We start from the raw sequence: 16019 nt of genomic DNA, 5'->3' as shown, positions 1-16019 counted from the left end.
GAATATTCAATACTTAAACGGGCACAGTTAAGACATTAAATATACATATACATACTGTATACATTACAGTTTTCATACGGTAATATGTTTATGTTCCTAAATCAATCTCTTTTATGAGCATGTGAAAGGCATGGTGAATCGATTCTCAAAAATTACTGTACTTTGCATGATTGGAAACAAATGCGTGATTGCGAAATGCTGTGGTGTTACTTTTACAAAGACGGTCAATGAAAAAAAGAATGTTGACGAGGGCAATACTTTGAGTTTACACTTACAGCTTGTCCAAGGTCATTCATTATTAATACTATTAGTAATATCTTCGTTAAAGACTTTGATGGCCACAGCTCAAACATGAGAGGTTGAGCTTTATTAGCTCCACCTTGCGGAAATTCCAGATACTATTATTTTGCTTGTCGTATTATAGGAGAATTTACGGTAACTCGCGGTATTTACCGGTAGCTTGCGGTAGACTGCGTACAGCGTACCGCAAAATAATGCGGTATCGCCCGCGCATTTTGAATGGCTGCATCTGTAGGCTGCCAAAAGTCTCCGAAACCAAATTTTGATAGCAGAAAATTCTCACTCGTCCAGAAGTTCCCTTGGGACCCAACATCCAGCACAGAGTGGTAAAAAAGCGTCTTTTTTGTAGACCCTTGCAGTGTGCATTGGTGGTTCAGTGGTAGAATTCTCGCCTGCCACGCGGGAGGCCCGGGTTCGATTCCTGGCCAATGCAGTGGCTTTTGCAGCGAGCGGCTCCATCACTTGCATCCCCTTTCAACTCGCAACTGAAAACCCACTGAAGCTTAGAAGCTGTGAGCCAGGTCAGTACCCGGATGAGGATGACCTACAGGGAAAAGCAAAGCTTACAGCTGGAAGCGGTGTTAATGGAGCCAGCGGTGGGACGCTCACCCTGAGGTCTGTGCGGGTCCCAATGCCCCAGTATAGTGACGGAGACGCTGTGTGGTAAAAAGGCGCTGTCTTTTGGATGAGATGTAAAACCGAGGTCATAGCTCTCTGTGGTCATTAAAAGTGACCACCAAAACCTTTGACAAAAGCTCTTGGTAATTGATGGTCTTCAATAATGCTTCTCCTTTAGGTACATTTGAAATCAGCTGAAAAATGCTGTGAAATGGGGGGGGCACTTCAGGCCAGTGTAGGATTTGAATTTGAATTTTTGAAGAACCATTAAACAGCACGAGAAAGCCCGTACACTGAATTGCAGGGCTTTCTATTCAAAGAAGGACAAAAGAAACTTCCCTGAATTCCATTTTTTGCAGCACAGAGAGGACAGCAGGCACGAGGCCTGTTAGCTCATTTGGTTAGAGCGTGGTGCTAATAACGCCAAGGTCGCGGGTTCGATCCCCGTTCGGGCCAGGCAGTCTCCTCCTCTCTTGCCAAAACCCGTTGCTTTCTTGCTGTGGTGAGATTGGTGGTAATGCAAAGACGCCACATACTGCCGACAGACGAGAGTGTTGCGGGAGAAGAGAGAAGTGATGGAAGATTGAAGAGTGTCCTAGGTGGAGCCAAGATGAAGTGTCACAATTGCATAGGGGAGGATTTCAAATGTTTAAGATGGTAAAAATAACCGGAAATGATCCCCCAGTCCGGCGCAGTCTGACGTACTTCTGTCATATAAAGTGAAACTAGATGTCGAACTGGAGCCTCACCATTTGCATAAGTGAGGCTCCAGTTATACATCTAGTTTCACTTTAAATGACAAAACTGAAGAGACTTAAAAGAGCTGGAGAGGATTTCTTACAACTTTTGAGCCGGCACAGTTTTCGAAAACGTTTTCTTCACGCTGCACTATACAACACAGACAGCCAAGAGTCTCCAAAACAAAACGAATTGACAGATAGGAGAAAAGTCCCACTCGTCCTAAAGTTCCCAAAATCCAGCACTGAGCGTAAACAAAGTGTTCAAGTAGCGTGGGAATGCAACCCCTAATCCTAGCTGGAGTTTGAGCGTCTGGTTCAGAGTTTGCTCAAGAGTTTACCTTTCACAGATGCGCAAAGATGAATGTTGAGGGTGCACGCTTCAAGGCGCCTTACAGTGCAGGGAGTGATTAGAGACGATTCGTGACGTGTGCTCGTTCCCATATACCGTACGCCCCGGGTTGCAGTGCTAGGATGACGTCCAATACCGCTTCGGCACGTAACGGCATTATATTCAAGTGCAGGACGTGAGGGTTTTATTTTGTTCGTTTTGTTCTGCTCTGCTTTGCTTTGTTTTGCTTTCCATGGCGTTCATAAGAGCGTCAATAAAAAGGCGATTCCAGCGTCTAACACGAATATAAGAGCTATTTCAAGTGCGTCTTCTAAAATGCTTGTAGACATTTGTCTGTTGTTGATTGTTTTTTTGTGTCTAACAAAGTGCCATTTTCCTGTCCGGACGGGGAGACTTTATCATTCCCACATGAAGCAACCCTTAAGTCCTCTGAGGCGTGTCTGTCTGCAAGGTTTGTATTTTGGAAAGGTTTTTTTTTTTTAACGGAGAACGACTTTGAAAAAGATTTCCGCCGGCGTCTCGCGATCCGTGTGAGATTGTAGCAAGAACATGGTGCGGCTTCTTAAATGCTTGTGGACATTTGTCTGTTGTTGATTGTTTCTTTGTGTGTAACAAAGTGCCATTTTCCTGTCCGGACAGGGAGACTTTATCATTCCCACATGAAGCCACCCTTAAGTCCTCTGAGGCGTGTCTGTCTGCAAGGCTTGTATTTTGGAAAGGTTTTTTTTTTAATGGAGAACGACTTTGAAAAAGGTTTCCACCGGTGCCTCGCGATCCATGTGAGATTGTAGCAAGAACACAGCAACAGCAGCGCTCGCTGTAGTCGTGGCCGAGTGGTTAAGGCGATGGACTAGAAATCCATTGGGGTCTCCCCGCGCAGGTTCGAATCCTGCCGACTACGGTGTTCTCCTCCCGTCGTTGTGTGCCGGCGCAAGCAAGGAAAAGTGCCTTTCTGCTTTTCCTGGTGGTTTTAAAACGCGAGATCGCTTGTACCCGCTGCCTTGGAAAGAAATGTCTACATGTTTACTTGCACATTGTCTATTGTTTGTTTGTACATTGTCTTGATGCACTGTTTGCACTTTGTCTTGTTTTTTACACTTGTTTTACAATCGAGAGACCTTCTGTAAGTAAGAATTCCATTGTACCAGTACCGGTTACATATGGCAATAAAGTTCAAGTTCAAATGCTTCAGCGTCCGCAAACGGCATTTTGCAGCTGGAAGCAGATGGCGACGCTTTTTGCGGTCGCGTGTCTTGTGCCCCATTTCCGGCCTTTAACATCGAATCAATAAAGCTGTTAGAACCGACACCATAGGTGCTTTTCTTACAACTTTTGATCTGACTCAGTTTCGGAATGCAATTCCTGAACACTGCGAGAGACAACCTACAGATGCAGCCATTCAAAATGAGCGGTAAAAACCCGTGGTACAGTAACCAACCCGCAGGGCACCGTAGGGCACCGCGGTAAGTGATTGGCTGGCCAAAATGACCGACAGGGGCACTCGTGGTGCATTGGTTGGTAGTGAAAAGATTTCATCATCTAATGTCTTTACTGTGCACATTTCAATCTGCTTAGTTTTGAATATTTATATGGAATTTTACCACTAAAGGGAAATTTTAGTAGCTGAGCATAAAAAGAAGAGGAGCATAACGCATCTGAAGGTCATAAACGATATTAATTTAGGAACATAAACATTACTGTATGTACATAAACTGTACTGTGTATGGCTGGTCTTGATAGTTTAAAGAAAAAATACACACCAGTCTTCCATTTCTCCCTAAACATTTTAAGCATGAAAGTTTTATGAAACGGTACCCAAATATGTGATTGCTGTATAGAATGAATTTTAATTTTTAAAAATTATTTAAGACGAAAATTAAGCTGTTTACATCTTCCGCCTGAGAACAGTCACCCGTTGCTACCCAACGCAGAAACACAGCCACTAACTAGCAAAGAGAGGACATTAGCTAGCCAATATGATAAAGAAATAAATGATTATTTTGTTTATTTCTTTTGCACATTTATTTGAACATTTCCATCGATTGTACAAGCACTTGGAAACTGTCCAATCCCTAGTTCATCAAGCATTTACCGGTCTGGTGCCGGTCTGTGTCTTCTAGGATATAATGCCAGCGAACTCTTGTTTTTATGTCCACTATAACTACGCTGGGCAAACGTTCCGAGGTCAAATTCTTCCAGCACGGGGGTACCTTTAAAGCGGAGACGACGGCACCGAATTTTTTTGGCGCGCCTTCTCTTTAAAGCCCTGGCCAAATATGAAGACAGTACGTACAGTTATAATTCAAACGGAATTAAAAACTACACATCCCAGTTACCATGGTGGTGCTTGTGATCATTGCGTTTAACCAACGAAACAGGGCGAAAAATCAGTCACATGACTTTGGGGCAGAGTTTCGAAAGCTTAACCTATCAGCAACAAAGCGAAATTTACACGATAGGCTACCTCAAACTGTCAGTTACACGACTGTGTATGTCGCTTAAGCCACTCCTATTTGGCATTTTAGTTATGGAGGCGAGAAGACGCCCCCCCTCTGGGTGTCTGATTTGCCGCCATCTTTAACTGTTCGGTGTCCGAATCGGAGTAGCTACGCGTACGAAATAAAGTTAATCCCAACTACAAAACATATATTTTTGTGGTAAGAGGGCGCAAAACATCAGTATTTACTGCTATTAATTACTGTACGATTTATAGTTGAAATCTGAGCCTAGATATAAAGTTAGATATAAAGTTAAAATCTCGACAAAGCAATGTAGGAAATACAGAGAAAATAAATCCTTTCTGACATCTAAAATCAGTTTCGATCAAGGTCTCTAAAACGAACAAGAAAAAGAGGATTTTCGGAGGGCAATTACGCTGTGTTTATATAGAATAACTGATTTATGAGCAATCTAATTTCTTGTTCGTTTAAAACAGTGAAATGTCAGCTGCAAAAGATCGCACCAGAAACAGCACTCTCTCTGCCTGTCATAGACGTTCAGGAAAGGCTGAATGAAGTCATGTCAAGTACAATAATTCGGTGATCAATAATAACAGTTGTAGGACAGTATATAAGGAGGATAAGGATTTTGAAGTTGACTCGAAATCTGATAGGTAACCAGTGCAAGGACTTGAAAACAGGTGTAATGCATCCCTGATAGGATTCTTGCTGTCATATTCTGAACATATTGAAGATTGCTCAGTGTGGATTTAATTTCCCCAGTGAACAGGATGTGCATTTATTAATTCTAGAAAAAAAGCCTTTCTTGATTTCTCTAGTTCCCTTTAAAATAAACTATTATTCCACAATGCAGAGTATTACATGGCCAGTATTTACACATGATATTTGTGATTTAAAGAAATTAACACAAGCAGCTTTTGGAGATTTAAGTGTTGGCTGAGTTATTGCAGGATAAAAGACTAGAGATGTTGGCAAGAAGAAGATAATTTGGGGAAAGCTGAGGAATACACTTATAACAAGAACACTTCCTAATGGGGTTAGGCATACTTTTGATGAAGATGATGAAGTTAACAGACTATATGTTTACATAGATACTGAAATAAGGATTGTATTTTAGATTATGTGTAGTTGCTGGCATTGAACTGTGTGTTGGATGCACATGAATTGAAGGAATGGGCAAACATAGCTGATGCGGATCCACAGAGCCAGCATATTAAGATGTTTATACTTAGAGGCAATTTGTTTAAATAACTAGGTATGGATACTGATGTGCAAGAGAGGTGGAAAGGCTGTTTCCTTAAGCCAGCACTATAAAATATTTTATTCTCAGTGAGATGCTGCCATTTCATCGTGGGTTTCTAACACTGTGTATAGTTCCATCCACACAGTGCCTTTACTTCCATCCATTTCTAATCTCTTTATCCAGTACAGAGGATTTGGAGCCTATCCCAGTAAGCAACGGACACAAGGCAGAATACACCCTGGACATAGCGCCAGTCCATCACAGGACAGACAGACACAAACACACACACGCCAGGGCCAGTTTTCCCATAAACCAATTAACTTACCAGTATGTTTTGGAGTGCGAGAGGGAGTCATATCACACATATGGAGAAAAACCATCTAACCCAGAGAGAACATGTAAACCCCTCACACACAGGATGGCAGGAATTGAACCTAGGACCCCAGTGCTGCAAGATAGCAATGCTAACCACTTCGCCACCATTATAAATGGATGGATATCTTAGTTATCTTTCTAGTTCACAGGTTTGCATGCATAATTTAATTTTGAAAGCCACTGAGACATCAGGTACTACTGTTGTATTTATGAAAAAGAAACAAAACAAAAAAACATACTAACAACTGAGCCATCCTACTCCTTAGTTAATACATTTTATTATTCATAAACAGTTAACATTGTTAGCAAAATATTTTGAATTATATTTAACCCTATTTTTTCTTTAGTTTTGTATTTAACTTATTATATGATAGTCAGACTTAATGTATATTTGAACAATGAAAATATATTTTTACAAGATGCGGGGGAAAGTGCAACAGCTTATTACAGTGCTAAATTTAATATTATTGATTGCTAATAGTTTATGCTAACACTTAACTTTCTTAATTAGATCTATTTAAAACAGTGAACTAAGTGTAACATACAGATGCAGCCATTCAAAGTGCGCGGTACAGACACCGCGGTACAGATACCGCAGGTATGATGACACGGGATACCGCGGTGCGTGATTGGTTGACCGACAGGGGCACTCATGGTCCATTGGTCTGTCGTAGAAAGACTTACTGTAAACGTCTTTACTGTGCTCGTTGTAGATATTGAATTTTACCACTGAAGGGAAATCTTAGTAGCTGAGCATAAAAAGAATAGGAGCATACTGTAACGCGTGTGAAGGCCATAAACGATATTAATTTTGGAACATAAACATACAGTATATAGCTGGTCTTGGTACTTTAAAGAAAAAAATACACACCAGTATTCCATTTCTCCCTAAACATTGTAAGCTTCGAAGTCTTTAACTAACGTGATACCGGAGTCAACAAGCATACTTTTAGAATTTGATTAAAAGGGAATATAATATGGAATCGCGTATCTCAAGAATTTAATAACGGTATGATTATATCCGTGTACTGCGGCAGGGCTGTGTAGGGCTGTTTCGCCTGCCTGGTCATGCGAGCTGTCTTGTAGCCTACTGGTCTAGGTGCGTGCCTACCAACTGGCAGGTTGTGTGTTCGAATCCAGCTGGTGCTGGACTTTTATTTTAACAAACATTTCTTCGAAAAAATAGGTAAGCGATATTATGGACAATCAGTTGACAAATCCATTTCCTTTTTCTGATCACTCGCTTTCTGGCTACACATCTCACCTGTCCTGTTCTTTGTTTTCCTGGTTTGCTGATTATGCCTGCTGCGGTCCATTCCTACCCTCACACCTAAAGAAAACTATTTTAAATTTCTTGGCGCAGTTCATTAACCCTTGTATGTGCTGTCCGCGCCCAAAATGCAATTTTAAGAAAGTCAAAAACCGTGCTCAAATGCAATTTTCAAAGTGCAATGAAATACAATATTGTTGTCGCTGCTGTTCTGGTTGTTTTTATCCCGTAAAGCGTTTTGAGAAGCCACCTTTAAAGGCGATATATGTTGTAGAACCGCTGATTCTTATGGAATGTGTTCCGCAGGAGATTCAAATTTTTATTTATTTTTTAATCGCGTATCTAAGGAAGTCTCAGTATAACTTTGTTCATGAACAAACAGTGGCATGTTACATTGTCATTGTTTTTTTTAACAAGGCTCGCCAGCTAATGTGAATCGAAACCTGTCTTGCTAGCTTTTAAAGTCGTGCATGTGTAAACGACAATTGAAAAAGAGAAAAAAAGACCTGACTGACAAGCCGATACATACTCTTAGAGTTTGATTAATAGGGAATATAATACGAAAAAACCATAAGGGACTTAAAAGCTAAAGGAGATGCTTCATATTGCTTGACTAATTTTAAAAACTAAGTTATAAATGCAGTCGCTCCCTCGGTGACGCGCCGGGTGTAAATATCAAAGTATACATTCCCAACAAGAATTGTACCCATCTGTCATGCAAATAAAACACCTTGAATTGAATTGAATTGAGGGAGATAGGGGGACAAATATACTGTAGACAGGCCTCAAGGCAAATAAGATACTTATGGGTACGCAGGCATTCAAGACAGCAACATACAAAACGTTTGCACGTACTGAGTTAAGTTATTACTTGGTTTTCAAAGTGCAATGAAATACAATATTGTTGTTGCTGCTGTTCTGGTTGTTTTTATCCCGTAAAGCGTTTTGAGAAGCCACCTTTAAAGGCGATATATGTTGTAGAACCGCTGATTCTTATGGAATGTGTTCCGCAGGAGATTCAAATTTTTATTTATTTTTTAATCGCGTATCTAAGGAAATCTCAGTATAACTTTGTTCATGAACAAACAGTGGCATGTTACATTGTCATTGTTTTTTTTAACAAGGCTCGCCAGCTAATGTGAATCGAAACCTGTCATGCTAGCTTTTAAAGTCGTGCATGTGTAAACGACAATTGAAATAGAGAAAAAAAGACCTGACTGACAAGATTTAATTAATGCAGATCAGTAAATCAAGGGACAAAACAACTATTGCGCCCGGGTCCTCAATGCGCTTTGACGTGCTAATGCGTTGGTTTAACAGTCCGGGTGTGGCAAGCCCCCAATGTCTCCCGACTTCGGCAAAAGGCACCCGCCTTTCATTGGAAGACAATGAACACACTCTAGCCGTACAGGTGAATATAGCATAAAAGACACCAAGGGATTGGGTGAGCTCCCATCGCAAAAAAAAAAACTGCGAACCTGCACTACAGCGACCATAGTACAGTATGGAGACCAAGACCTTTTACGGGAAGAGACGAGGTGCTTCTGCCGCCCCAGCTTCCAAAGAGCGAAGGGTAAGCAAATACAGCAGACTTCATCTGAAATACGCGATTACAGCGCATATTACAAGGTATTATTGCCGTTTTGAATTTTAAATTCAATTATAATTATTTCTTCGTAGCCTGTTCTTCAAGAAAACACCGCACGGGCGAAACGATCTACCACAAGGACAGTAAAAAAGAAAGCGGTAAGACGGAAAAAAAGAAAAGTTTATTTTGACTTCTGTTCCGCGACTGATGAATACTACTGTGTGACTTTATTTCTTACATGACTTATGTTATTTTGCCACAGGCCGTGGGTCTCTGCTCTCGGCCACTGGCCAGGGTGCCAACCTGTAGAAGCAGCACCTGTATGGAGACATTTCGGCAGCAGCGGGAGCAGTACGATGCATTACTGGGGAGGACTGGGAGGCTAGAGACACTCCTGAAAATGCAGAGGAAGGAGACAGTATGTTCCAGCAGTCAAACAGTTGAGCAGCCGTCTCCTGAAAAGTGGCTCTCCCCGCCGCGCAGGTTGCAATGCCTGGCGGAAGCTCTGCCCCCCGCAGAGCACACACCGCCTCAGGACACTCCATCCCGGCCTCTCAGTTCACCACCGCGCAGGACTCTGTTGATGCTGTCCCCGCCGGCTATCTCCCCCCAGGAAGCACAGCGGAATTCACAGATGCCAGTGGGACGAATAATTCTCCCAGATGTCCAACTGCTACCCATCACCCAGGAGATGGAGGGGGGGTTGTACTTGCAGTGCATCGGCATAGACGGGAAAGCAAGAGCCGACCGCTACGCCGCCCTCGTGTTTCGAAATCTTGTGACTTTTGAAATTTACTGGGGGTGGACCACGTCTGTAAATTTCGATGGGTCCAGAGGCAAAAGTGCCTTGCCTTGCAATCTCCGGGAAACCATTAGTACGATGGTGAATCGGAGATTCTCAACCCTTGCTGCGTACGACTGGAAAAGAATTCGTGATCGGATCAACGAAATGCTTCGTAGGAGGAGGCGGTCTTTTCCTCTTGTCTAACAGTCTGTCCACAAACAAAACATTCCTGTTAGACAAGAGGAATTGAAAAAAAAACAATGTTGTCAATGAAAACCGGTGTGTGTGTCTCTCCCTGCTGGATGTCCCTCTCACAAACTGCTGAATGAATAAAATAATTTTATTGAAAACGAGTTTGCGATTGTCTGGTCTTTAAATTCTGGAGATACGCGATTCCATATTATATTCCCTTTTAATCAAATTCTAAAAGTATGCTTGTTGACTCCGGTATCGCGTTAGTTAAAGACTTCGATGCTTAAAATGTTTAGGGAGAAATGGAATACTGGTGTGTATGTTTTCTTTAAAGTACCGAGACCAGCCATATACTGTATGTTTAAGTTCCAAAATTAATATCGTTTATGGGCTTCACACGCGTTGCAGTATGCTCAGGCACTAAGTAAAAGGAGATGCTTCGTATTGCTTGACTAATTTTAAAAACTAAGTTATAAATGCAGGCGCTGCTCTGGTGCGTCGGCTCCTACACAGTGCCTGTCTGCTGTAAGCGTTACAATATACATACCCAACACTGCTTGTACCCATCTGTCATGCAAATAAAACACCTTGAATTGAATTGAATTGAGGGGAGAAGGGGGGGATACTAAAGCCAATACTGGCTCAATGGGCTTTGACGTGCTAATGCGTTGGTTTAACAGTCCGGGTGTGGCAGGCTTCCAATGTCAACTCGACTCGATTGGAAGACAATGAACGTATTTTAGCCCTAAATGAATTAATAGCAAACATGGTTTACATAAAATACATTTTTCCAAGAAAGTTTATAATAATACGATCTGAGCCTACTTTAAAAATAAAGGAAAAGCATTTTCAGAGAGCAATCACACTGTGTTTATGTAGAAAAAGCGATTAGGTTTATGAGCAATCTAATTACCTAATCGCTTAAAACGCTATATAAAATAAAGTTTATTTAGAGATGAATGATCAGTGTGGTAGTTTAAATAATGTGAGTCAGGAAACTAACACAGCGCCACCGGATTTAATAACGCAATAAAAACGCTATAAAATAATGTGACACAGTACAGCACAGTACAATAATACTGACCATGACTTTAGAAGCATAAATTACCTTACACTCAATTTAAACACAAGCTGTCTTTCTGTATGAACCTCTAAGCTGGTTCATACAGAAAATGTAGAAATGCATTAGCCTGATTATGATTAAAAACACATAATTAAACACGCGTTTGCGATTTAAATCAGAACACGATTAAAATCAATATAAATGTTTATATTGTAACGCATACTGTCCAGCCTCCATTTCTCTATAAAAATTTACTGTTGCACACACACACACACAATAGAAGCAGGAACCGCTGTCAGAAGGGAAGATATGTTCAAAATATCGCAAATATCGATCATGTTGCGATATTTTGAAATATAAAAGTCAACTGATTGTCCATAATATCGCTTACCTATTTTTTCGAAGAAATGTTTGTTAAAATAAAAGTCCAGCACCAGCTGGATTTGAACACACAACCTGCCAGTTGGTAGTCACGCACCTAGACCAGTAGGCTACAAGAGAGCTCGCATGATCAGGCAGGCGAAACAGCCCTACACAGCCCTGCCGCAGTACACGGATGTAATCATACCGTTATTAAATTCTTGAGATACGCGATTCCATATTATATTCCCTTTTAATCAAATTCTAAAAGTATGCTTGTTGACTCCGGTATCACGTTAGTTAAAGACTTCGAAGCTTACAATGTTTAGGGAGAAATGGAATACCGGTGTGTATTTTTCCTTGTGATATTTTAAGCTCTAGTTGAATGATAGGTGTCGCATTTTAAATCATTTTCGTAGCTAGAAATTATGAAACGCCCTGTTAAAAGCAAGGAAGTTTTTATGCCCGTTGAAGTAAAACAAAATGCCTGACAAAGTATGGCTTGGACAGATTCCAAGTGCTTGTACAAATGTGCTAAAGAAATTATACTTTGAGTATACAGCTTGTCCAAAGTCATCCATTATTAATACTATTAGTAATATCTTCAGTAAAGGCTTTGATATTTCTGATAAAGGTAGGTTGTGTACTTTTGTCCAACTGAGCAATCTTGCTTTCATAAAATATACCAACATTTTAATGACTGATGATTAACATGCTGTAATACACAGTTCAAAATTAAAGGCTCAAATGCTGTACATGAGAGGTTAAGCTCCCCCTGGCGGTCTTACAAGGCGACGCCGGATAGTTAACCACGTGACACCACGTTAACTGCGTCATACCGCGTGATACTGTGACACGCCCACCGGGGTATGCCGCGAAATACCTCACGCATTTTGAATGGCTGCATCTGTACTATTCAGAAATACAATCGAAAATAGTTTTGTGGTGTTTGTATGGATGAAACGTTTCTAAAATGTATAACGTAACAAAATTAAAGACGATTAAAATCTGTAATCTTTCCACTTGTAATGTCATTAGACAGAACAACACGTTTCTGGTTTGTTTTAATTAGTATTAGTTAGTAGTTAGTAGTTTTAATTTAATTAGTATTACAATTCGCACTGATTCCCTTGCGAAGATATGGACTTAAGAATATTCGTGCCTGGTCAAAAAATGGCATTAAGCACTTAAAATTAATATGGTTAATAATAGTAAACTGTAACATGCTGTAACAAGATCGGTTAAACTGCGAAGAAAATGCTTTCAGAGAAAATGTTTCAGGTGTGAAGAACATAGATCTCCAATGCAATTTCAACCAAACCTGTTCCCACACACCCTGCCCCCACTACCATTAGAATATACACAAAGCACTGAAATCTTTCGAGCTAATGATCAGGTGACCCGAGAGAGAGCGAGAGAAACACCAAGGGGTGCGGAACCAGGGAACTATTTACATGGAAAACGGGCGATCTCCCCAGACTGTCGCCCGTTTCACTGTTACCTGGATACCTCTTTATTTAGAACTCACTAACGCTGATTTTTAGTTTCGAAGGATTCAAGTAGGGTTTTAGATGAAAGGCAGCGACCTTAATCAAGCCCAAATCATAATTGAACCCATTCAGAGCCTACATTACATTTTAGCGTTTCATTCTGAGCAGAAGACCCTCACACCTGAAGAAGGCTTGCGTTTTCTCTCTTCTCTTTTAAGCATGTGTACAATGTGTAATACAATTACAATGGGTAATTACAATGCGAATCGTATGAGGGTGGGGGGGAGGTGTCTTTCGCTGGAAATCTCGCCTGCTTCTACTTTACGAACACAACCCCCTCTCTGCCGGAGTGCTGGCTGTGACGAATTAAACCGGTTTCACAGGTTTCAATCACAGACCATGTGACATGGGAGTCAGGAAACTAACACACAGCGCCACCGGATTTGATAACACTATAAAAACGCTATAAAATAATGTGACTAGGCACAGAACAAGTTTACAGCACAGTACAATAATAAATGCTGACCATGACTTTAGAAGCATAAATTGCCTTACACTCAATTTAAACACAAGCTGTCTTTAGCCCTCTAAGCTGGTTCATACAGAAATGTAGAGATCCAGGCTCAGAACACACAGCTTCATTAGCGAATACATATGCAGGACAACTAGAGAAGACGTTTTACAGAGGATGGATTTTTAGAAACATCCCATCAGTGACATCACTGAAGTCAACTCCTAGGTACTGTAACTGTCGTGTGGATAGTTTCACAAGAATCAGACAAAGGTTTAAGCATCGCTTGTTCTAGATAAAACTGCAAAAAAAACAACAACAGCCCATAATGTACTTCTTTGCGGCTCTGTTTGCCCAAATCATATATTCACAACGTGAAATCTAGAAAATAATATTACGTAACCAAAATCCGCAATATGGAAACAGAACCTGTGTAATTGTTGATAGATGATGTACTCGTAACATTTTTTCAAGACGAACTACAACATTTAAAAAATGACTTGTATGTACTTGATATCTCTAATCAATCCACGGGTCCCAGCACAAAACGAAACTAAAACGCATACCGTTTCGCGCTTCTTATTAGTTGCTCAAAAGTAATTTGACCGTATGAAATGCATAATATAAACCTAGAAACATATACGTGAGCAGTACTTAAGCACTGTAGTATCGGTGTTAAGACATACCTCTCAGTCTCCTCCTCTCTTGCCAAAACCCGTTGCTTTCTTGCTGTGGTGAGATTGGTGGTAATGCAAAGACGCCACATACTGCCGACAGACGAGAGTGTTGCGGGAGAAGAGAGAAGTGATGGAAGATTGAAGAGTGTCCTAGGTGGAGCCAAGATGAAGTGTCACAATTGCATAGGGGAGGATTTCAAATATTTAAGATGGTAAAAATAACCGGAAGTGATCCCCCAGTCCGGCGCAGTCTGACGTACTTCTGTCATATAAAGTGAAACTAGATGTCGAACTGGAGCCTCACCATTTGCATAAGTGAGGCTCCAGTTATACATCTAGTTTCACTTTAAATGACAAAACTGAAGAGACTTAAAAGAGCTGGAGAGGATTTCTTACAACTTTTGAGCCGGCACAGTTTTCGAAAACGTTTTCTTCACGCTGCACTATACAACACAGACAGCCAAGAGTCTCCAAAACAAAACGAATTGACAGATAGGAGAAAAGTCCCACTCATCCTAAAGTTCCCAAAATCCAGCACTGAGCGTAAGCAAAGTGTTCAAGTAGCGTGGGAATGCTACCCCTAATGCTAGCTGGAGTTTGAGTGTCTGGTTCAGAGTTTGCTCAAGAGTTTACCTTTCACAGATGCGCAAAGATGAATGTTGAGGGTGCACGCTTCAAGGCGCCTTACAGTGCAGGGAGTTATTAGAGACAATTCGTGACGTGTGCTCGTTCCCATATACCGTACGCCCCGGGTTGCAGTGCTAGGATGACATCCAATACCGCTTCGGCACGTAACGGCATTATATTCAAGTGCAGGACGTGAGGGTTTTATTTTGTTCGTTTTGTTCTGCTCTGCTTTGCTTTGTTTTGCTTTCCATGGCGTTCGTAAGAGCGTCAATAAAAAGGCGATTCCTGCATCTAACACGAATGTAAGAGCTATTTCAAGTGCGGCTTCTAAAATGCTTGTAGACATTTGTCTGTTGTTGATTGTTTTTTTGTGTCTAACAAAGTGCCATTTTCCTGTCCGGACGGGGAGACTTTATCATTCCCACATGAAGCAACCCTTAATTCCTCGGAGGCGTGTCTGTCTGCAAGGTTTGTATTTTGGAAAGGTTTTTTTTTTTAACGGAGAACGACTTTGAAAAAGATTTCCGCCGGCGTCTCGCGATCCGTGTGAGATTGTAGCAAGAACATGGTGCGGCTTCTTAAATGCTTGTGGACATTTGTCTGTTGTTGATTGTTTCTTTGTGTCTAACAAAGTGCCATTTTCCTGTCCGGACGGGGAGACTTTATCATTCCCACATGAAGCCACCCTTAAGTCCTCTGAGGCGTGTCTGTCTGCAAGGCTTGTATTTTGGAAAGGTTTTTTTTTTAATGGAGAACGACTTTGAAAAAGGTTTCCGCCAGCGCCTCGCGATCCATGTGAGATTGTAGCAAGAACGCAGCAACAGCAGTGCTCACTGTAGTCGTGGCCGAGTGGTTAAGACGATGGACTAGAAATCCATTGGGGTCTCCCCGCGCAGGTTCGAATCCTACCGACTACGGTGTTCTCCTCATGTCGTCGTGTGCTGGCACAAGCAAGGAAAAGTGCCTTTCTGCTTTTCCTGGTGGTTTTAAAACGCGAGATCGCTTGTACCCGCTGCCTTGGAAAGAAATGTCTACATGTTTACTTGCACATTGTCTATTGTTTGTTTGTACATTGTCTTGATGCACTGTTTGCACTTTGTCTTGTTTTTTACACTTGTTTTACAATCGAGAGACCTTCTGTAAGTAAGAATTCCATTGTACCAGTACCGGTTACATATGGCAATAAAGTTCAAGTTCAAATGCTTCAGCGTCCGCAAACGGCATTTTGCAGCTGGAAGCAGATGGCGACGCTATTTGCGGTCGCGTGTCTTGTGCCCCATTTCCGGCCTTTAACATCGAATCAATAAAGCTGTTCGAACCGACACCATAGGTGCTTTTCTTACAACTTTTGATCTGACTCAGTTTCGGAATGC

At 41.4% G+C, this 16019-nt stretch overlaps 3 non-coding genes across 3 annotated transcripts; all 3 read left to right on the top strand.

Annotated features, from left to right (window-relative positions):
- The first annotated feature begins 662 nt into the window (after window positions 1-662).
- On the top strand, window positions 663-733 carry trnag-gcc (transfer RNA glycine (anticodon GCC)). Its single transcript has one exon. It is a non-coding gene; the product is annotated as a tRNA-Gly (tRNA).
- Window positions 734-1300: 567 nt separating this feature from the next.
- trnai-aau (transfer RNA isoleucine (anticodon AAU)) lies at window positions 1301-1374 on the top strand. Its single transcript has one exon. It is a non-coding gene; the product is annotated as a tRNA-Ile (tRNA).
- Window positions 1375-2826: 1452 nt separating this feature from the next.
- On the top strand, window positions 2827-2908 carry trnas-aga (transfer RNA serine (anticodon AGA)). Its single transcript has one exon. It is a non-coding gene; the product is annotated as a tRNA-Ser (tRNA).
- Window positions 2909-16019: the final 13111 nt, after the last annotated feature.

The sequence above is a fragment of the Atractosteus spatula genome, unplaced genomic scaffold (genome assembly GCF_055471065.1).
Source record: "Atractosteus spatula isolate fAtrSpa1 unplaced genomic scaffold, fAtrSpa1.hap1 Scaffold_86, whole genome shotgun sequence".
In the NCBI taxonomy this organism is placed as follows: domain Eukaryota; kingdom Metazoa; phylum Chordata; class Actinopteri; order Semionotiformes; family Lepisosteidae; genus Atractosteus; species Atractosteus spatula.
This window is presented reverse-complemented; position numbering and strand designations above follow the sequence as displayed.